The sequence below is a fragment of the Salarias fasciatus genome, unplaced genomic scaffold, assembly GCF_902148845.1.
Source record: "Salarias fasciatus unplaced genomic scaffold, fSalaFa1.1, whole genome shotgun sequence".
In the NCBI taxonomy this organism is placed as follows: domain Eukaryota; kingdom Metazoa; phylum Chordata; class Actinopteri; order Blenniiformes; family Blenniidae; genus Salarias; species Salarias fasciatus.
The window spans coordinates 1,526,589-1,542,281 of NW_021941373.1; the positions used below are offsets into that span (position 1 = coordinate 1,526,589).

At 47.2% G+C, this 15,693-nt stretch overlaps 2 non-coding genes across 2 annotated transcripts; one reads left to right on the forward strand and one right to left on the reverse strand.

Moving 5' to 3' along the window:
* Nucleotides 1–8,111: 8,111 nt before the first annotated feature.
* trnae-uuc (transfer RNA glutamic acid (anticodon UUC)) lies at nt 8,112–8,183 on the reverse strand. The gene has a single exon. It is a non-coding gene; the product is annotated as a tRNA-Glu (tRNA).
* A 1,785-nt stretch (nt 8,184–9,968) lies between these two features.
* trnap-cgg (transfer RNA proline (anticodon CGG)) lies at nt 9,969–10,040 on the forward strand. The gene has a single exon. It is a non-coding gene; the product is annotated as a tRNA-Pro (tRNA).
* The last annotated feature ends 5,653 nt before the right edge of the window (nt 10,041–15,693 follow it).

The following is a 15,693-nucleotide window of genomic DNA, read 5'->3' on the forward strand; positions in this document are numbered from 1 at the left end:
ACACCTGTAAGCCTGGTCATCGCAGATCATATACAGCCCCTCAGGCAACGCCTTCTCCTTCAATGTGACATTAAACACAGAAAAACATGCATCCTCAGCTGATTCCCGAATCACCTTAGCTTCATCCTGGAAACAAACTGAAACATTAACCAGCTTATGCACCGGGATCGGTGGCAAATCAACACTGCAGTCACGCAGAACCATTTTAGCACCATAAATCGGCTTCTCGCAGTCCTTCACCTGGATGTGAACCGAGGCGACTTTAACGGACCCGACCCATGGAGCAGCTTCCACCAACGCTTCTGCAATTATAGCTGGAGAAAAAGGTTGAGGCATACAACTGCGCCTCACATCAGGTTTCGAACAGTTAGTCTGAATCAAAGACACCTGTAACCTGTACTGAATCCCCACCTGAACATAGAACTGTGCATAGATTATTCTCAAAAGCTCTGTTTGATTAAACCCAGCAGGCAGATATTTCTCATTGACCTCATTTGTAACCAACTTCGCAATCTTGGCGTATTTCACATCCTTGTTAACCACCACCGGGTGGGTAGGAAACAAACAATTGTCAAAGCTCGATTCGACTCTCACAGCCACATCATTCCAGTCCAGTGACTTGTATTGAGCCTTGGTCAATGGGACAGGGGAAAACATTGGTGAATGCATCGATTGTGGCATGTTCTGGCACAACCAACAGTCCTTCAGCTTCTGTTCTCTCACAAAGTCAGACATCATTCGCAACGCAGAATTGTCCTTAGAAGATGATACTGCCCTCCTTCGAGGAGCTCCCATCTTCTTTCCATCACCGCTGGCCGGCACAATGTCATTGTCCTCAGTGGGGCTCCCAAACCATGCAACGTAAGAAGCCACGTAAGAAGCCGGCAGCCTCATGTCCATGTCACGCTTCTCCCTTGCATGATCAGAGACTCCCCCAGAACCCACAGCTGGTCCAGCAGTAGGAAGATGTCCACGACCTCGGTGATCACTTCCGTCTCGGTTGTACTCCTCCCTTCTCGGTAGAGAGGACCTCTCATCACCTCCCAGCATCCCATGGGATATCAGCACGCCTCCCAGCAGCAGGGTAAGCAGCATAGCCATGCCGCATCTCAGCTGGTGTCGTCCGACCCAGCCTCCCTGGGTGCCAGCCGGCACCGCGTCGTGTGAATCCACTCGCCCTTTCCTTCCACCTTCACGGCTGTTCGGGTCACGAGTTGGACCAGAAACGGACCCTTCCATCTGTTGGTTAAACACATTTTATCAAGTGATTTAATCAACACGTAGTCACCAATCTTGAAGGGATGGATCGGCTCCTCCTAAGGCTTTGGCAACCTTTTCTGCACCTGCAAATGAAACTTCCTTAGTGAGTCTGTTAGTTTCAAGACATATTCAGACAGAAACTCTTCAGTCCACATCAAAGAAGCTTTATGAGGCGGTAGCGGAGGTGTGACTCCTGTACTCATCGGTCTTCCCATCAACACTTCATGGGGTGATAACCCGGTAGTAGCATTCGGACAAGACCTCATAGCGTACAATACCAGTGGAAGGGCATCTGGCCACTTCAGACCCGTTGACATCATTGTCTTCGTGAGCTTCTCCTTCACCGCACGATTCATTCTCTCAACTTGTGCAGAACTCTGTGGGTGATAAGGAACATGCAGTTGCCATTTAAATCCCAACAGGTCAGAGAGTCCCTGTGTTATCTTGGCAGTGAAGGCTGGGCCTCTATCACTGTTGATTTCCAAGGGCACACCAAATCGAGGAATGATTTCCTTCAGAAGAATTTTCACAACAGTTCTTGCATCCTCCTTCCTCGTAGGGAATGCTTCAGTCCACTTATTGAATTGATCAGTAATCACAAGCAGATATTTATAACCTTGACATGCAGGCATATGTGAAAAATCAATTTGCATATTTACAAAAGGCCCCGTAGGAGGCACCAAATGGTCATGTTTGATCACGTTCTCTCTCGTTCTAGTCTGCTGACAAATCATACATCTGTTTACAAGTGTCTGCACCACACTTGTAACACCTGGAGCAAACCATTGAGAGCTGATCATCCTCGCCATCCCACTCCTACCCACATGAGCCGGTCCATGAGCAACACGGGCCAAAACATGAAGTAAAGCGCGCGGACAGACCATTCGGCCATCAGAGCTTGACCACAAGCCGGTCGTTGGATCTTTGGTGCAACCTCTCTTCACCCATGACTCCACTTCCTGGTCATCAGCACGGTTTTGCAAACCCAGCACATCATCGAAGGAAGGAGTATCTGTAGTATCAGAAGAGGCTGACAAACTTTGGGTTATCACAGGAACAGAGGAAAATGCAGCTTGTCTGGCTGACTCATCAGCCAGTGCATTTCCACGTGAGACAGGATCATCACCTGAAGTGTGAGCCGCACATTTAACAATAGCCAACCGTTTTGGAAGCAGTATGGCCTGTAACAAATCTGCGACTAATGCGTGATGTCGAATTTTCTTACCGGAAGATGTCAGGAAACCCCTCATTTTCCACATGTGGCCAAAGTCGTGTGCAACACCAAAAGCATACCTGGAATCTGTAAACACAGTAGCAACCTGGCCTGCTGCCAGAGTACAGGCTCTGGTTAAAGCATATAACTCTGCAGCCTGTGCCGATGTTTCAGGAGGTAAAGCACCTGCTTCCAGGACCCCCTCATCACTAACTACTGCGTAACCTGCAAAATGCGAATTATCTGATGGTCGGATCGCAGATCCATCAGTATACAGAATCATGTCTGACTCTGGTATCGGTGTTTGCATTAAGTCAGGCCTCGGGGAAGTGCTTATTTCAACAGTCTGCACACAGTCATGCTCCCCCTCCCCCTCCTCGTACATTGGAAGAAAAGTAGCAGGATTAATTGGAGCTGATTTCTTCAAGGTAATGTTTGGACTGCCCAGAATAATAGTTTCATACCCCGACCTTCTGGCAGCTGAAATGTGTTGCGTCTGCGACTTGTTCAACAACAGCCACACTGAGTGAGACACGTGCACTACACAGTCATTATCCTGAACCAAGGGTGCTGTTTTGGTTATCATCTCCGCTGTGGCCGCAACGGCACGCAAGCAGTTCGGCATCCCAAGGACTACAGTCGAAAGTCTGCAAGAGAAATAAGCAACAGGGCGAAAATGTGATCCATGTCTCTGAACCAGGATACCTGTAGCGAACCCCCCTTTCTCATGGACATAGAGATGAAAGGGCAGCCTGTAGTCCGGTAATCCCAGAGCTGGTGCCGATGTTAGGGCTTGCTTCAGATCTTGGAAGGCTTGCGACATCGTCTCTGTCCACTGCACTTTGGCTGGAGCATCCTTGTTTGTTGCCGCTCTGAGCACAGAGTCCATAGCTGCATAATCAAAAATCCAGTGACGACAATAGTTTGTCATACCGAGAAAAGAGGACATCTCTTTCTTAGTTTGTGGAGGTGGCATGTTGGTCAGCAGTGCGACTCTCTCCGGGGAGAGGAGTCGTTTTCCCTCCTCCAGCACGTATCCAAGGTATTTCACCTTTGGAAGGCAAAATTGCAGCTTTGCTAAGGATGCTCGGTGGCCCCCTTCAGCAAGACGCTTCAGGAGCAAAATAGTGTCAGCTTTACAGGCCTCCTTTGATTTCGATGCAATCAAAAGATCGTCAACATACTGTATCAGAGTGCTCCCTCCTGATAGTTCCAGATCTTCCAGATCCCTCTTCACCGCTGATGCATACACTCCCGGACTAGAGACAAAGCCCTGGGGAAGCCTTGTGAAACAATACTGTTTACCTTTGTAGGTGAATGCAAACAAATATTGGCTTTCAGGATCCAATCTGATTGAAAAGAATGCAGCAGACAGGTCAACGACTGTATAGTAGCACGCGTCTGGGGGTAGAGAAGACAAAATGGTGTTAATATCAGCAACCATAGGTGTGACTGGCACCACAACTTTGTTAATTTCCCTCAAATCTTGGACAAATCTCCATTCATCCGGCCTACCCGGTTTCGGCGTAGGAAGAATTGGTGTATTGCATGGGCTTTCTGTCTCAACCAAAACCCCTTGATCAATCATAGACTTTATAACACCTTCAATACCTTTAACGGCTTTCGGAGAAAGGTTATATTGTCTAATTTGTGGCAGTTTGGCATCTTGTTTTAGTGTGACCTTGTGTGGCTTAGCTGAGGTGATTAAGCCTACATGATTTTTATGTTTAGCCCACAATTTAGCAGGTACTTCAGCCAGATCAGATGGAGGGGCAAATGAAACCCGTTCTGGTGGATGCTGAAGCTCGAATTTGGTTTCTGGTAAATCAATTGGTGTCTGTGGCCTGATCATGTACAAATCTTCACCCAAATGAACAATTTGCTGTGTGTTAGTCCCCGGTATCTTTTCTCTTAAAGTTCTGCACTTTAAGACCATCTCACCCAGATGATGTGCCTCGCACCCAGTCGTCAAGGCCACAGTGATATGAGGATAGGAGTGACTCACACTGAATGCAGACTGCTGTCTCTCACTCAATTTCACCGGCACTGCACAGCCTTGTGGACCCACGAATAGAACCTGATCACAAGTGAGAGAATCATTAGAATTTAGAAGATTTGCAACTTTCTCCTCATAGCTTACCACTGGGTTAAACGCGGCCGTACAATGGCAGTTCAGCAAAGGCCTCATTGCTGCCATCATCGCCGCACAAGCCGGTGAATCTTTGGCAAGCTTCTGGATGTTTTGAACTGAAAAGAAATCTTGCAAATCAAAGTTAGACAATGTCCAGCAGTACAGTTTATCATTTATTGCTTCAAGAGCCTGCATAGCTTGCATAACTCTCCCCTCAGGCACTGACAAAAACAATCCATCCGGAGTGCAATGTATCGATGCATGCAATTTGCAAAGCAAGTCTTTCCCCAGCAGGTTGGTGGGACTGGTATCTGAAATTACAAACGAATGATGCAATTCAGTACTGTTCAAATTTACAGGAGTGTTTTTAGACAACTGTTCAATAATAGGAACTCCAGAAATTCCAATTGTCCGAACTGTATGCTTACTTGGTGTGCAAACATTTTCATTTGTTTTGACTGTTGACAGGGTTGCTCCACTATCCACCAAAATATCAATTACATTGCCATCAATTTCAATAGGAATGACAGGATTTTCTCTGGGAGAATTGGATAATCTGAAAGTAGTTGATGTGGTTTTTGCAAGTTGAAATGTCTCACTGTTCCCATGACAACCCTATGCGTTCTTTCCTTTGCTTGGTGGTTGTTCCTTTTTGCTCTCGTTCCCCTTGTCATCTGATTTCCCCCCATCAGCTTTTGGAAACGTACACTGTTTAGCCCAGTGACCTTCTCGCCCACAAGCCAAACAGTTCCCAGACTTGCGTCCCCTGTTTCTCTCCCTAGGCTGTGTGCCGTATGTTTTGTTAGGCCTCGGAGGCCTCTCCTTTTCTGTCCTTGACGCAAGCTGACAAGCAGGGAGCTGCTGAGTAAACTGCTTCGCAGTTCGTTTCGGGGGGGCAAATGCCTTCTCCCGTTGCAATTTCAACAGCTCTTCAATGTTTCTATCCCAAGGGTTAGAACTCCATGTTCTGTTTGTCATTTTAAACACAGATGCAATATGTGGTTTGACGTTAAGCAAAAATGACTGCATTGCAAACTCAGGATTTGCTTCCCGGTCCAATCCAGCATATTCATCCCAAACTTTCACAAACCGGCCGATGAATTCAATCAGCGTCTCATTCTCCCCCTGCACGCAATTTACAATCCTGGAAAAATCACTGTTTTCCCTTGCACATGCTTTAATCGCGTGAATCGCAACATTGTCCAACCAAACCTCCGCGGATTGATCATCTGGCCACTGCCCATCATCAGTCGACGGAAAGACAAACCTTTTCTGACAGATTGACCATTCCACACCATATGTGGATGCCAGAAGCAACTTTACATCAGGGATCAAACAGTTGTAAATGGTACACAACTGTCTCAGCCACTTGAAGAAAAGCACAGGCTGAGATGTAGGAGACGGAGCTTTCGCTACACCTTCTCTAATCTCACCTGGAGTCCACGGCTTACACACTGCAGCATCACCTATCATGATCTTAGGCCCTTGCAGTGCCCCTGAACTTCCTGCTTGCTCCTGATCTGACCTGAGGTGCATGGTTCTAGGCTCAACTGTCTTCTTCACTTTCTTCTTTCCTTCAGTCTTTACTTTATGTTCTTTCTCACCATCTTCTTCCGACTCTCCTGACTCTCCTCCTTCTGCTCCTCTCACTTCTTTCTCTCTCTGTTTCCGTCCGTTCTCCACAGCCGCTGCTGCTAACAAAAACAAATCATCTTCACCCACCCCAGCGTCTCTCTCCCTCTGCTTGTCTTCCACAACCGTCTTTGTGGCTTGAACAAGCGAGGAATCACAATCAGCATTTAACACAGAACCAGCAAATGCCAGACCACCATGCATTAAAGTGTACCTTAATTCTCTCGGTGTTCTCATATTACTCGGTTGTCTGCGTAACCAGCCGAAAATTATCGCTCGGGCAGCAGATTGTGCATCATCAGAATCCTCCAAAATCTTATCCAGCTCTGCAGCTCTTGTCTGTAAAACCGCAGCAAGCATCGGAACATGCACACCACTCATCTTCCTCACCGCAACATTCACAGCAGATCTCAACTCACTGGTGATCCATTCTTGCAGGTCTTCTCTGTCTTTCACACGCTCAGCCACACGCTTCCACACACCCAAGCATACTGAGATATAATTGCCATCCCAGATAGAAGCATCATAGCTGTCTTTGGAATTCAGCGCTTCCTCGACAACTTTCAGCTTCTTTTTACTGAAAGAACCTTCATAGGGCCACTGACCCTTCGTCTTATCAAACACAACAGAAGTGAAAGGAAAAACATATCTCCAGCCTTCCGCTCTGCCGACAACCCCAGCTGGTGTAAATTCGTCAAATAGTTTCTGAAAACTTTCGACAGGATCAGACATTACACCCGGCCACGGCGAGCTAAGCCGTGCCGTTCCTCTTTTTTTTACATGCTTGTTATTTTGTTGCTTATCAGTCCTCTTTTCTGGCTTGGACTGATTTGTTCCCATGTTGAATAACGGGTTAGCAAAAAAACCAGCAACACACAAAACAGCAACACAAACAACAACACACGTCCTTTACAAAGCTGAAAAACTTCTCCAGCATCGTGACCGTCTTTTTATTTACCCTTTTTATAGTGAAAGAGAGAGTCAGAGTCGTGAGGTGACCTGCAGAATTCACACTCACCCAGTTTTCAAAAAAAAGTTTCACCGGTAGAAACTTCCACATGCGACGCCCCCACAGTTGCAACAGTACAGGTCAGCCCGTTAGGGAAATCATCAACCCTTCTGTTACATGCACCAGGCCCGCCCTGGTGAAGAGGCTATATTAAGATACCCCCCAAGCTCTGCGGTGCGTCAATCTCGGATCCAATCCGAGTGAAAACAAAGTCGCTTCAGGGGCTCAGCCCTTCCACGCCAGTGGCCCCCAGGGCCGTCCAGACTCCAAGTCTAGAAACTCTTCCTAAGCTCTCTCAGCCACAGTTCCGAATTAGGATAAAATGATTATTACAACCCAATCGTTACTAATCAATGATTAACAATTGATTGATAAGAATCAATCAAAAATTTAGGGACATCCTTGGCTCTTTATTTTTAGCAATTTGCTTTAACAATTCCAATCAACCTTGAAATAGTTCTTTTATCTAGTCAAACATTCCCACAGGTAAGGCATTACTTCCTTATTAAGAATTAAGAAGGAAACATTTGCACTTACCTCTTTTATGTTGTATTTAGATCCCGGACGAGCCCCCAAACTGTTGTGGAATTTTTGGTGCTACAGAGCCAAAGATGACGAGTCAAGGTGTTGACGCTGCACAAGGAGAGTTTATTCAGGATTGCAGAGGAAACACACACAGATCAGCTGATCGAGAACGAGGCTGCTGCTCCGAAGAGGATCCAACCCAGTTCTGGCATGACTTCCGGAGATGCCAGATTATATCTTACGCGAGAATAACAAGTGGAGACAAACAGGGCGGCCTTGCATATGTCACTGTGTTCCTGAAACCTTGGAACAAAGCATCATTCCATATCAAGAAAGGAGCTTTCCCATACCAGGAGTTGAACCCGGGCCACTTGGGTGAAAACCAGGAATCCTAACCACTAGACCATATGGGAGACTGAGGGACCAGGACACATCAGCTCTGTTTGGTCCAGTCTGGACCAGAATTAGTTTCAGTCAGGTGAGAAAACTCCCCCAGACTCTGTTCTGGACCACCAGGTGAACTCTGGTCCAGCTGAAGATGAGGGTCAGTCTGTCAGTTTCTGCAGTTTGTGGCTCCTGACTTGATTAAAGCAGGAAGACCAGATGAGCAGCAGGAGTCTCCCTGAGTGGATCTGCTCATCAATCAGTGTCTGAAATAATCAATAGAAATGTGATCCAGAGAAATCAGACCTGTCATTCAGCTGTTTGTTCTGAATCCAGCTCTCACTGGACTGCAGCCTCCATCATCTGTGATCAGGAACTCAGTGGAGCTCTGCAGGTTATATTCATCTGTTACCATGGAAACATCATTAAAGCAGGACTAAAACTGGCCTCAATACACACCTGAAGCTGAACTTCTGATAGAGAATCATCACACTTCATTTCCACAGATGACCTGACCCCTGACCCCTGACCCTGGAGCCAGCAGTCCTCTGAATGGATCCAGATCCAGGCTCAGTCTGTGTTTCTGCTCCATTCTGACCACACTGCCCTGGTTCTGGTTCTACTCAGATCTAATGTGAGGTGCTGGACACCAGTCCTCTTTCTGTGTTCTTGATAACGGTCAGGATCCTTTCTGATGCTGCTCTCATGTCAGCAGTGAAGCCCTGCTCTCACTTTGCTGTCATCCTGTTCATCAAAGAGCCGTAAAGTAAAGCTGATGTTCTCTGATCAATCAGCTCCTGAACAGAGAGATGTCTTTAGAAGGAGCCGACTCCTTCACAGCTCCTCCTCCTGTGTGTCTGACAGTCGGACTGAGACAGAGACCACTGGAACAAACCAGATGTGTGGAGAAAAACACAGCTGGAGCTGGACTTTAACACCAAACATGATTCTAAAGTGACTGAATAGAAACCAGTGGACGTCTGTTTGTTAGAATTTGAGAAGATGAAGTGGATAAAAGAAGCTGGAACTCCTCAACAGAGAACTTCATTCCTGATCATGAATCAGAAAATCAATCTGACTTTTAATTCTTCCTGGAGTCCATCTGGTTATTAACACCAGAAGGTTTATAGAACATGCAGTCATGGGAACCTGGATTACCAGTATTTTTTTTAAATCTGAGACCCCATGTGAGCAAATACTTAAATTAATCTCTGACAGAAATGAGTGAATGTTTGTTGTTCGTTGTATGAAGGCCTCCCTGTAATGTCTGGAAGGTCTTTAGGAGCATTTTGAAAATGGAAAAGCATTTTGGAAACATTTTCCAAGGTTGTCAGAGACTTCAGAAACATGTGAACAGCTCTGTGCTCACTGTTGCTGAGCCGCTGAGCTGCCTGCTGCTCCTGTGTGGAAACAAACAGTGAGCCTGGTGTTAAAGAGGACTCCACTTCCTGTTGAGAGCAGTCTGCAGCTTCTGCAGCTTCTGGCTGAAGTTCTGCAGGCAGCTTCTCCGGGCTCCACCCAGAGCCAGCTGGTCAGGAAACCTCTGCCTGATTCCATCAACTGAGAGAACATTTCTACTGAACATAGAGGCTCCTGACAAACTAAGGTACTATCAACTGGTGAAAGAGCTTCTTTCATTCATTAGAAACCAAAAATATTCAGGCATAAACCTGAACACAAGGTCATCATGACTGTTTTCATGTCCTTTAGTCAGGATGTCGTCATTCATTGAGCTCTGTCCAGGCTGTCAGGAGTCTGGATCACCTGCCTGATTTATGACAGTCAGTTCAGTCCTTTTGCTTCTTGAACTTGTCGGCTCGTTGGTCTAGGAGTATGATTCTCACTTCGGGTGTGAGAGGTCCCGGGTTCAATTCCCGGACGAGCCCTTCTATTACCATCCCCGTCCTCCTGGGATCAACCCCCAGTGTCTCCAAGCTTCAGGTCGAACATCAATCATCAAGCACATTGATGGAGGCTGAGTGTCTCTTGGTGGTTGTGAGATAAAATCAATCTCAAAACAAAGAGCTCAGAACATCCCAGAGGATCCTTCCAGCAAGACAGAACCTTCACATGATCAGAGCTGTCATCAGGAAAGTTCTCCTCCATGGCAGTGAGTTCTGGAGGAAACAGGATGGATGGAGAGAGTTTTTAGGGAGCTCCAAGACTTCCTGGCCCATGATGGTGACTGGATAATGATCCCTTCTAGATTCTATAGAGCAGCTCTGGGATCTCTCTGCTGAACTGGCTCCAGTGTTAGACACACCAACCTCTTTCCCTCTGATTCAGCTGGAACGGTAAAATGTGTCTCCAGTGGTTTGAGAAGATGAGAGGTGAGAGCCACTGGTCTGAAGTCATTGTTGACCTGGGTTCCTGCTTCCTGAGAACCAGAATGAAGACTGATCTTCTCCAGAGCTCTGCTGCTGAATGACTGTCAGTGGAGAGCTGGAAGAGTTGATGCTGAGCTGGAGTGAGTTCCTCTGCTGAGGTTTTACAGTCATACACTGACATAAAGCTGGAGATGCTGGGGATTGATCCCAGGACCTCATACATGCTAAACCACTGAGCTGCATCCCCTGTTTCATTATTGTAGGATTCGTCATACAGTCAGTGAGGAAAACTCCTGAAAAGCAGATCTTCACCTTCACTGTCAGAGCTTTGATTGTGTTGTGTGTCTGGTTGCTGTAGGTGTGTGTTGGTGGAAGGCTCTGGGTTCACTGTTAACAATGGGAGGATTGGACATTCGTCTGGACAGACCACCAAGCTGGACTGTTGTTACTGTGAACTGTAATGAGGAAACTCTAACAGCTCTTTACAAAGAAAACTGCCTCATTTAAACACAAAAAACCTGTGTGCTCTGAGTTGTTAAAACTATAGTGCGTAACTTCGGTCGCCCTCGAGCGGAATTCTGAAATTCGGAATACAACAATAAAGCCAGCGCTTCCACATGACGTACGCCCAGGTGTCCCCGGTGCCCCCCCTGCCTCCCCCATTCACATACAAAAGGAACCGGAGGACGAGTGAAGCTGTTTTAACTCTAATGCAGCTGTTTTAAAACAGCTGGAACGTCCCTCTGCAGACGCCACGTTAGTCTTTATTGCTCTGCAGAGGACGGCTTTGCTGACTGGAGTGATGCTCACCAGCTGCTGATCAACAGAGGAGAAGCAGTGGAGACGCTGGAGGAGTCCAGGACAACGGGAGACCACAGCTCTGTGGACGGACATGGGGACAACACTGTACACACACTGGGGGACAGTCCACCCACAGCCTTCAGTCTGGACACTGGGGGACAGTCCCCCCACAGCCTTCAGTCTGGACACTGGGGGACAGTCCACCCACAGCCTTCAGTCTGGACACTGGGGGACAGTCCCCCCACAGCCTTCAGTCTGGACACTGGGGGACAGTCCCCCCACAGCCTTCAGTCTGGACACTGGGGGACAGTCCACCCACAGCCTTCAGTCTGGACACTGGGGGACAGTCCCCCCACAGCCTTCAGTCTGGACACTGGGGGACAGTCCCCCCACAGCCTTCAGTCTGGACACTGGGGGACAGTCCCCCCACAGCCTTCAGTCTGGACACTGGGGGACAGTCCCCCCCACAGCCGGTCTTCACCCAGCAGCAAATAGTTAATGATCTCTGGAGCTCTGCAGATACAGAGGCTGGAAAATGACTCAGGTTTAGTGATGTTGGCTAAAAACTTCCTGGTCACAATGTAAAGACTCCTGAGGACACTTTAAAACAGCTCCAAAAGAGGACTGGAGCGGGACTTTAAAGAGCTTTCAGGCCTCGGCTTCATTCATTTTCTTTAAAGAGGATATTTCTGTCTGGGCTGAACTCGCCATTAGATCAGGCAGTTGTAAAGTTTCTTCTTCCCCCAACCTCTCAGTATGAACAGTGACCAGGTGGGGGCAGCATTCCGCTGATCCAGCGTCCAGCCTGCCGGAAGTCAGTAGAAGAAGAAGCTGCAGCTGCAGTTGATGCCATAGATATATATAGAAACACTAGATGGCTCATGCGCGCTGTAACCCAATGGGGACTAACGTCGTCACATGGCGGCCATCTTGGTACAGGGCCGTTCGCTCACTCATCACACTAATGTCAATTGAGCGTCAACTTTGAAATAGCCATAGATTGCTCAATTTTCAATTGATTTTCAAACGACTTGGTTTGTTATAAGCGTCAGACATGTAGGCATTTAACTGCATGCAAAAAGAAAAGTTGTGATATTAAAATTTAGTCTGCATCATAGCAACGTAACGTTAGTAATGAATCGAACTGTCTGTAAATCCATGAAGAATTCAGTGAGTTGAGTATTTTAGTTCGTGTAAATCACTCACCTTCCCTTCGATTACACAGAGCGCCCCAGAGTGGTCCACTGTACTAAGATGGCTGCCAGTGAACGACGTTGCTGACTCCGCCTTAAGGCATCGAGTTTTATATGATATCTATGGTTGATGCCAGTCCTGGTCTGACACGTGCTGGTCCAACAAGGATCCAGACTCAGTAAAGGTCCAACTCTTTAAACTTTGTGTTCAGAGCGGTTAAAGTGAGTTTTCCAGGAAGCTCCGGATTGATTCCTGTCGGTTTTTAACATCTGCTTTTAGCAGCAGCAGAGACGCTACAGGAAGTGGGGCACCAGTTAACACGGAGACCAGTTAATCCGAAACCCCCGCGAGCAGCGTCCTGCTGCCAGAGGAAGAAAGTGAAGCTCTTGGATTGGAGGAGAAAATAAGTCCTGATAAGGTGGAAATATTGCTGGAAGCTGCTGGAGAAGCTGAACCACAGCCACGGAGCTGCAGCTCCTTCAAAGCCACGTTTCTGGAGGACTTCCGGTGAGCTAGCTGCATGCTAACAGCTAATTAGCACATGTTGACCTTGAGAATGAAAGCAGTGAGCTGGTGAAGCTGTTTCCAGCCTTAAATCAGGCTGCAGGGAGGTTAAAGTGAAGCAGTGTTGTATATTTAGTGTGTTGATGCTGCTGCTGGCCTCAGTAAACTGCTTTATCAGGATCTACAGACTAGATTCAGTCAGGATGAAGAGAAATGTGAAGAAATGCTGTTAAAATGTGAAATGGTTTGATATGAGCTTCATATGTTGGTGCTGAGAGAAATGTGAGAGTGAATCAGTAGATGTGGAGCAGGGAGTGAATCTTGTTGAGACTGTTCCTCCAGTCAGTCCTGCTCTTCATCATCATCCTCCTCTCCTCAGGCCCTGGATCTCCACTGCCTCCATCCTGGTCTTCATGTCCTCCAGCCCCTTGGTCTCCTCCGTCCTGCTGGGATCCAGGGTGCTGGTAGGAACTTGATGCTCTCAGCAACTGTTCAGATCAGCCTCCTCAATAGAAAGAGCGTCCAGGAGGAAGCAGGGAGTCTCTACCTGGTTCCTGTCTTCTTCTGATCAGCAGCTCTCATTGTGTCTGGAGGATCAGGTCTGGGTCCTCTGTCCAGATCAGAGCTCTGTGGGTTTCACACACCATCCAGTCCAGGAGGTTTTAAAGGAGGAGGCGTTTTTCCTGTTGAGCAGCTGCAGCTGTGTTTCTTTCAGAATGTGATGTGGGACTTCTCTGGAGCTGCTTCAGACAGCATCTGGAGCCTTTTCTAGGACTGGAAAGTCCATTTCCATGAAGGGAGCCGGTCTGAAGGTCCTTGTTGCTCTTTACCAACCAGCAGGAAACATTTCAGTTTCTGCTTTAGAGCTTCTTTTGAGCTCCAGATGAAACCCTGACAGCACTGACAACATAGAAATAAAAAGCAGAACAGCAATCAAGCCGTTCTTCTAACATGGAGGCAGCTGTTCTCCTCAGAAATGTGGGGAGTTTCCCAGCCAGCAGGTGGCGCTCCAGGCTAAAGAGAAGCTTGTGGAAGTGAGTGGCGGCAGTGAAATGTGTCCTCTGCCAGGTTTTCCCCTGAACTCCATCCAGTTGTCTAAAGTGTGTGTGTCAGTCTGGAGCAGAGAGTTTGGAGTGAATCCAGCCCCGGCTGAGCTTCTAGTGCTTCTAGAGGAAAGCAGCAGCTTTGTTCAGGGCCAGAGTCCTGGTGGAAATGAAGTCTGGCTGCTCAGCTGCTGTGAAGTCAAAGCTTTGAAATGAGGTTCAAGTCAGGGCAGTGTATCCTGGAGATGTTTGAAGACTATTGGAGCAGATCTCAGCAGATCAAAACACACTGCAGGCACTGAGGACTGCTGGCTGCACAGCTAAACACTCCCTCAGAGGAAATAGAGCCATTAAAGCTTTAACTTCCTGTCAACTGAAAACACTCCTGACGGGAATAAAAGGCCTTTTTACTGCTCTGAAATCAGCTGCTTGGTTTTTCACAATAAATCAAGGTTGAGAAGGAACTAAACTCAAAGCTCAGACAGATCAAAGCAGTGAAGTGATGATTTCAGTCCAGATCAGCTCAGAGAGGGAGGAAGGGGCTTTTTTTCTGAATCCCAGCTTTATATTGACATTAGGGGAGTAAATCCCAGCTTCATCAGCAGATGATATGATGTCCATATTTCTGGATCACCACACCATGTTGGCCCAGATCACAAAGTCTGTCACCAGACGAATTCCACTGGATTCTCCAGCCTGCAGTCGATACGATGCTCATCTCACCATCATTTACATTGATATGAACTCACTGAAAACACTGAAATACCATTGAACCGTTTTATTTCTAAGGTCTTTATGGTGTCAGGAGTTAAACAGAGCAAACAGGATTCTTCTGGAGTTAAAAAGAAATGAATCAAATGAAAATAGAGCACTATGGTCTCACATTTCTGATGTTTCAGAGCATTTTTTCTCAGTGAGCTTAAAGAGCCTTGATGAGCTTTCAGTCATACAGAACAATTCCCATCCTGGAAAACCAGACTCAAAGAGCTTCAAGTCCTCTTTCCATCAATGAAAGCAGGATTTTAGTGGAAAGCTTCACTCATGTTTTAGTGTGTCAAACAGAAGAGTGTTGAGAGAAGTGAGCGGAGATCCCTCCTCACCCTGTTCTTCCAGATGCAGTTCACTCATCCTGCATCAGAGCTACTAGATCCAGGAGCCTCTTCTTCTGGAGGAACTTTTGATTTAGTTCTCAGTCCAAACAAAGTGAGACATTTCAGCTGAGAAGCAGTTGAACAAAGGTAAATCCTTCAGCAGATCCTTTGCAGGTGATGATCAGCAGCTCTTTGGCTTTTACTCTACAGCTGTCTTGTAGTTTTCTTCTCTGGAAGGTTTTTCTTCCAAAAAGCAGCTGATCAACATGTTGAGGAGACAAAACTCTGCTCTGAAGGCACAGTGTCTCCTGGTGCTGAATCCAGGCTCAGAGGGTCCACTGGGACCAGGTTTAGCCAGGAGGGAGCCTCCAGCAGCCTCCCTCCAGGACCAGAGATGCTGAGCTGATAGACTTGGCAGCCTCAGTGTGGGCCAGCTCTCTGGAGGTCTGGACAGTCCGGCTGGGTCCACAGTGAAGGAGGACCAGAGATCCTCAAGGGCCGGAGACTTTTAGAAAGCAGGACATCATCTGACATGACAGAGAAGACAATGTTTTAATCTTTCAGAGGGAAATCTCTGGT